This window comes from Panthera uncia, chromosome E3 (genome assembly GCF_023721935.1).
Source record: "Panthera uncia isolate 11264 chromosome E3, Puncia_PCG_1.0, whole genome shotgun sequence".
Lineage (NCBI taxonomy): Eukaryota > Metazoa > Chordata > Mammalia > Carnivora > Felidae > Panthera > Panthera uncia.
In genome coordinates, this window is record NC_064815.1 from 26309499 (window position 1) to 26316457 (window position 6959).

Sequence of the window (6959 nt, forward strand, 5' to 3'; positions counted from 1 at the left end):
GGGGAAGAACGCAGCTTCAGAGCGTGACGAGGTTGGCCGTCCACTAAGGGCTGCTCCCGGGGCGATACGCCTGGGATCTGTTTCAGAGCTCAGCCATGGCCCAGCCCCGGCTTGCATGCCCACGGCACTTCTCACAAGCCCGCCTCACATCATCTTCCGACAGCCCCCTGGGGAAGCCTTCTACCACCCCTACTTTAGAGTCAGGGACGCCCAGGCTCAGAGGACAAATCCTGACCCGTGAGACCTCAGGGGAACCTCCTGGGGGCCCTGGAAAAGACAGTGCCCTCTGATAGGAGGCAACCGTGCACCACGTCCCCGGGCTCCTTTATTTGGGAGACTGTTGTTGATGCCCGGAGCTGCTGCCGCCCTTCTGTGACCGTGCAGAGCGACATGGCAGACACACAGGAGCTGGCAGAGAGTGAAGTCCACCGGGCCCAAGATCTCGAGAATACTATTGGCTTAATAACTGCACTGGGACAGAGCTACACAATCCTGGGCTGTTTCACACCTGGATAAATCCCCTCACAGAAAACCCCAGCTCAGGGAAGCCCAGGGTTGGGGGTCCCCACCCCGTCTCTGGCTCCACTCTCAGGGCACCTTGCTCCCGCACAGCAGTGATGACAGATGTGACCGTGTGCCTGTTTCTGTTGTGGTTTGACTAATGCCCCCCCCCCACCACCACCGCTACTCGGTCATGGGCTCCCCAAGTCAGGGCCTGATCTGGGTTCTCACATCACGCTCTCCTGAGGCCTCCCCAAGGCCTGTACCCAGGAGGAGGTCAACAAGTACTTATTCGGTGGAGGAAAGGGGCTGGGTCATAAAATCTCAGGAGCATCCTTCTAGGGCCTGTAAACCCAATTTGATCCTTGTGACTATTCTTTTTTTTTGTTGTTTTTTTTAATTTTTTGTTGTTTACTTGTTTTTGGGAGAGAGAGAAACAGAGCAAATGAGTGGGGGAGGAGCAGAGAGAGAGGGGGAGACACAGAATCCAAAGCAGGCTCCAGGCTCCGTCCGAGCTCCCAACACGGGGCTCGAACCCACAAACTGCGAGATCACGACCCGAGCCCAAGTCAGATGCTTAACTGAGCCACCCAGGTGTCCCTTTGTGACTATCCTTTGGACCTTGGGCAAGTCACTCTGCTCTCTGAGCTTCAATCTCCCAGTGGCGAGTTTGGGGATCAGTTTATAAGACAAGGACTTGCCTTCGCAACAAACTGTCTTATTCACAGTTCTCACCATCACGCACACCCTGTGCAGGAAATTCAGTGTTCTGACACCTTTGATCTTGAGCACAGAACAGACGCTGTGTTGTTGCACACGGTGACCAGCGCTAAGATAAAGCGGGATAAGGGGCTGGAAAGTGACAGGTGCCAGGGAGGAGAGCCACTGAATCAGGTCAGGAGATTCAGCTGTTCCAGGGCTGAAACCGGGCTGGGCGGAAAAATGAGCAGATGTGAAGGCCCTGAGGAAGGACGGGGTGGACATGTGGACAGAGCCCATGTGGACATGTGGACAGAGCCCAAGGAACAGGGCAGCCCATGGAGGGCTCTGGGGTCAGGAGGGGAACAGGGTCCATGTCACGTGAGACGCCGATCAGCTGTGGAGAGGGGTACAGACTTTATCATAACAGAGACGGAAGCTTCTGGAAGGTTTGGGGCAGGGCAGTACCGTGATCTGACAGAGGCACTGGAGAGACCAGCGAGCAGCTACTGTAAATACAATGCTTCTTATACGTGAAGCCAGCAAACCCGGGACCGGGATGGGAGCGCGCACGGTGCCCCGGGTGGCCAGGGAGCTGGTGACGGCGCCACACCCGGCTGTCCTTCCTCTCCCTGCCCAGCCGGCAGCCCGAGGCCAAAGACTGAGGGGATGCACCCCAATCCTAACTCAGATAGGAGTTACTGGAGAGAGAGGAACGTACGTCAACACCTCATTCCTGAGCAAGTAATAGTAATTTCAGTGGCAGTGATAATTGAGAGCAGAAATACGGAATTCCTCTAAAGAAAGAGAATTAAGTCTTACTCAACAAAGGGAAGGCGCAGGACAAATGTGTGAAATGTGTGTCTGATGTGACCGAACATTCTGTTCTCAGCTCCTAACGCCAAGGAGAGGGAGAGAACTCTCCGAAGGCCTGTTAAACACCCACACTCAGGACCAGACCCTGATGCTTCTGAAAAGTGTCCAGATAATTGCTGAAGTCCTAAAGCAAAGGGCAGGTGTGAAAATTAGTGATCATTTGGGAAATTTGTCCGGTTGAGGTCAGAGATTCAGTAGTTAGCTTATGTGGCTTTTCTGAAAGATGCCTTATTGTATTTTATAAAGTATAAAAGCCTCAACTTATCATTTTGACATGAAGAAAGCCGTCCTTCCAAGGGTTTTTACTTAAGGAATCCTGATGGCTCACTTTTTTAATTCTTTTTAATGTTTATTTATTTTTAAGAGACAGAGACAGAGCACAAGCAGGGGAGGGGCAGAGAGACAGGGAGACACGGAATCTGAAACAGGCTCCAGGCTCTGAGCTGTCGGCACAGAGCCCGATGTGGGGCTCGAACCCATGAACCATGAGATCATGACCTGGGCCCAAGTTGGACGCTTAACTGACTGAACCACCCAAGTGTCCCAAATTCCATCTCTTGGAGAGAGCTGTTCCCAAGCTTGGCTCCCCTCTACAAAAAGCAAAATGCAGGCGTTCGAACTGAGGCGGGTGTAGCCTTGCTTCTCAGGGGCCGGCCTCCCTATTGGAAGAGCGGGGCACCCATTCCTCACACTGAGCTGAGAGCCGAAGTCCACCCTGTTGGGGTCACTTACAGACCAGACTCCAAAGACCCTTCTCTCAGAAGATGCTCCTAAGATCCAGAGGTGGTGACCTGGTCATCTGAGGCTTCCCGCTGATGAGAAAGGCAGGGAAGTCCCAGGAATTCAGCTCCTGGGGGCCCAGGGGAGTTAAGGAAAGGGCGGGGGGGGCCTCTGTGCCTTCTGCTGAAAAGGGGGGGGGGGGGGGGGCAGCATCTTTTTCTTCATTTACGGATCCACTGGCCATCCCTCCAGCACAGGAGTTAAAAGCAGACCTTTCTCTTAAAATTTAAAACGGACATATCTGGGTGCCTGGGCGGCTCAGTTGGTTGAGCGTCCGACTCTTGATTTCGACTCAGACCATGATCCCAGGATCATGGGATCGAGCCCCACGTCCAGCTCCACGCTGAGTGTGGAGCCTGCTTAAGATTCTCCCCCTCCCTCCTCCCTTCTGCCCCCCCAAAATAAAAAATAAAAATAAAATAAAATGGATGTCTCCACTTAGTTAGCCATTCCCTTTATAGAAGGAATAATTGCAAACATACTCGTGTATAATGTGGACCCCAAGCTAAGAACCTCCACTGTTAAAACATTATGAAAAAATCTTTAAATTATGAAAATAGGGCCGCCTGGGTGGCTCAGTCGGTTTAGGGTCCAACTTCAGCTCAGGTCATCATCTCATGGTTCGTGGGTTCAAGCCCAGCGTTGGGTCCTATGCTGACAGCTCAGAGCCTGGAGCCTGCTTCAGATTCTGTGTCTCCTCTCTCTCTGCCCTTCCCCTGCTCACACTCTGTCTCTCTCTCTCTCTCTCTCAAAAATAAAATAAATATTTTAAAAAATTAAAAAAAAATAAATAAAATAAGCATGTTTTTTAAAAACATGTAAAAGTGGGGTCGCCTGAGTGGCTCAGTCGGTTAAGCGTCCGACTTCAGCTCAGGTCATGATCTCACGGTTTGTGAGCTCAAGCCCCGTGTCGGGCTCTGGGCTGATGGCTCAGAGCCTGGAACCTGCTTCAGATTCTGTGTCTCCCCCTCTCTCTGCCCCTCCCTTGCTCATACTCTGTCTCTCTCTCTCTCTCTCTCTCTCAAAAATAAATAAACATTAAAAAAAATTAAAAAAAAAAAACGTGTAAAAGTGTCCGACTCTCGATTTTGGCTCAGGTCATAATCTCACAGTTTCATGAACTCGAGCCCCGAGTTGGGCTCTGTGCTGACAGTGAGGAACCTGCTTGGGATTCTCTCTCTCTCTCTCTCTCTCTCTCTCTCTCTGTGCCCCTCCCCCACTCATGCTCTTTTCCTCTCAAAATAAATAAACTTAAAAAAATTTTTTTAAACACGTAGAAGTGTTAAATACATATCATGATGCTGACTGAAGTACAGTCTGTAGTAGTTAAAACGAGGAAACCAATTTAAATATCCATTAGTTGAGGACAAGGGGCATCAATGATGATGCTTCACTGCAACGAAGGGGCTTTTAACAGCCGTTAAAAAGGAGGTGGCTGTATGGGCAGTGATTGCAAAATATTGTCCTGGGGGGAAGCAAGTTGCAGGACAAAAGAACACCATCTGGTCTTTGTTTAAGAAAACGCATATAAGTGTGTAAGAGGAGCAGAGTCCATTATAAAGGAGGCACAGAGGAGACGTACCGTTAATACTAATAATGGGATCATGTAGGTGTAATTCGAGAGGAACAATGCTCAATTTCTGTAGTATTTGGGATTTTTTTTTTTTTTTGGACAGTGAGTATATATCACATTCTTCCTAATAACAATGACAGCAATAACAATGAAAGGTAGAATGAAAAATCTAGAAAAGAAACAAGCCACCCTCTCCCCGGCGGGCTCTGCAGCCTATGTGGCCCAGGACCAGAATCGCTGCCACATTCGTGGATCCCAGCAGAGCAGCTGCAAAGCTGATTCTGGGCATTGGCTGCACGCTGAGCCCTGTAGGGGGCACCACTGTGCAGGCAAGGGCCCCGAACCCTGGGCTCATCCATCCTTGGTGATGAAAACACACCCAATTTATGATGACCCTGGGATGGTTAATCTGTGTCACTCTGGCTAGACCAGAATACCCAGATATTTGGTCAGACACGAAAGGGGGTTGCTGTAAAAGTTTTTTTTTTTTTTAAGTTTATTTATTTTCTTTAAAAAAAAATTTTTTTTTTTAACGTTTCTTTATTTTTGAGACAGAGAGAGACAGAGCATGAATGGGGGAGGGTCAGAGAGAGAGGGAGACACAGAATCCGAAACAGGCTCCAGGCTCTGAGCTGTCAGCACAGAGCCCGACGCGGGGCTTGAACTCAGGGACCGTGAGATCACGACCTGAGCCGAAGTCGGACGCTTAACCGACTGAGCCACCCAGACGCCCCAAAAGTGTTTTTTTTTTAATTGAAGTGTAGTTGACATATAGCTAGTTTCAGGTGCACAACATCGTGGCTGGACAATTATATACATCACAAAATGCTATGATAAGTGTCTTCACCGTCTGTCCCCATACCAAGTTATTCCCATATTACTGACTATATTGCCGATGCTGCGCTTTTCACCCCGTGACTCTTAATCTCATGCACTTATTTTTCCCATACCACTCTGGCAACCACTAGCTTGTCCTCTGTATGTATGAGTCTGTTTCTGGTTTTTTGTTCGTTTGGGCAGGGATTTGGAATTTGAGAAGGGTGGTCCCAGGCAGAGAGGGGCAAAGGGTCTTCGAGGCAGAAACCCACGGCCGGACAGGTGAGGAGTGGAGAGTAAAGGAAGCTGGAGCCAGAAAAGGGACTGGAGGGGGAGAGGACTAGGAGGCAGATGAGGTGGGGTCTCAGAGACCTCGAATGTGGCCCCAGGAATTCAGATCTCTCTTCCTACGAATCTGAGAGCTGCCTGAGGGCTGTGGGTGGGGGCTGTAAGAGAGGTGGGGCTGTGAGGGCGGAGCCGTGAGGGGCGGGGCCGTGAGGGGCGGGGCCGTGAGGGGCACAGCTGCGAAGAGTGGGGGCAGTCAGGGGCGGGGCTGAGAGGGGTCTCACGGGCCCTTCTCCATCCCTCGTCCCCTCCGCCCACTCACTGTCTATGGTGCTCTTCTGCTCATCAAATGCCCCCTGGATTTTGAAGGTCTTTCAGGGTAGGAAGCGTGTCTCTTTCATCTGGCCCGCACATACCCGCCCCCCATGGTCTGTCCACAAAAGGTGCTGCGTAAATGCATGCTCAGTTCTTGTTTGCAAGCGTCAACCCCCCTCCCCAGCAGCTTGTGCTGGGGTCAGATTCATCCAAAGGAGCAGAAAGGAAGAGCAGAGGTGGCCAGCCCCACAGCCTTTACCTCACAAGGTTGGCACAGGGCCCGGGCCACCGGCAGCTCTGGTACACGCGCTGGACCACGGTCTCGGAGCCATTCTGCACCTGGCAGGACACCGTCCGCGTCACCGTGTGATGGCACCAGTGCCTGTGGGGAAAGCAACAGTCGTGACGTTATTACTGAGGGGCTGACTGCGGGTCAAAAGGCCGTGATGGCCGAGGAGGGGCCCCTCCACGAGGCTGGGGGATAAGGGGCCCACTGAGACCCTGGGACCAGGTCCAAGGGGAAGGGAGAGTAGCCATACCCTTTGGCCACCAAGTCCTGGCATCATACCTGTCATCAAGTGCTCAGAATCAACCCCTGCCCACAGAGAAATCCCACTCTGGTGAGGAAGAATAAGAAGGAATGATTAAGAGGCGCCTGGGTGGCTCAGTCGTTAAGAATCCGACTTGGGCTCAGGTCATGATCTCACGGTTCTTGGGTTTGAGCCCCGCATCAGGCTCTGTGCTGACAGCTGAGAGCCTGGAGCCTGCTTCAGATTCTGTGTCTCCCTCTCTCGCTACCCCTCCCCTGCTCACGTTCTGTCTGTCTCTCTCTCTCTCTCAAATAAACATTAAAAACTTTAAGAAAAGGAAATGATTAAAACCCACAGGAACACGGGGCCATAAGTGCAATGAAAGGACGCGCACAGGGAGCTATGGGAACACAGTAGGGCACCCGACCCCAGTCCTAAGAAAGGCCAACCACCTGAGTACCGAAAGGTAAGAGTCAGCCCACAGCAAGTGCAATTACAGGTAGACCAAAAGTTGGAGGAAGGGGAGGAGCCAGGAGAAAGGCACGGTGCCTGCCAGGCTAGTTGTGGGTCTTATCATGAAGTCA

The 6959-nt window shown here is 51.4% G+C and overlaps 1 protein-coding gene across 1 annotated transcript in view; it reads right to left on the bottom strand.

Annotated features, from left to right (window-relative positions):
- COL26A1 (collagen type XXVI alpha 1 chain) overlaps window positions 1-6491 on the bottom strand; it is a 116949-nt gene extending 110458 nt beyond the window's left edge. Inside the window, exon 1 of the mRNA XM_049639385.1 lies at window positions 6105-6491. The gene's annotated coding sequence lies outside the window, so the exon portion shown is untranslated. The remainder of the gene's footprint in view (window positions 1-6104) is intronic.
- Window positions 6492-6959: the final 468 nt, after the last annotated feature.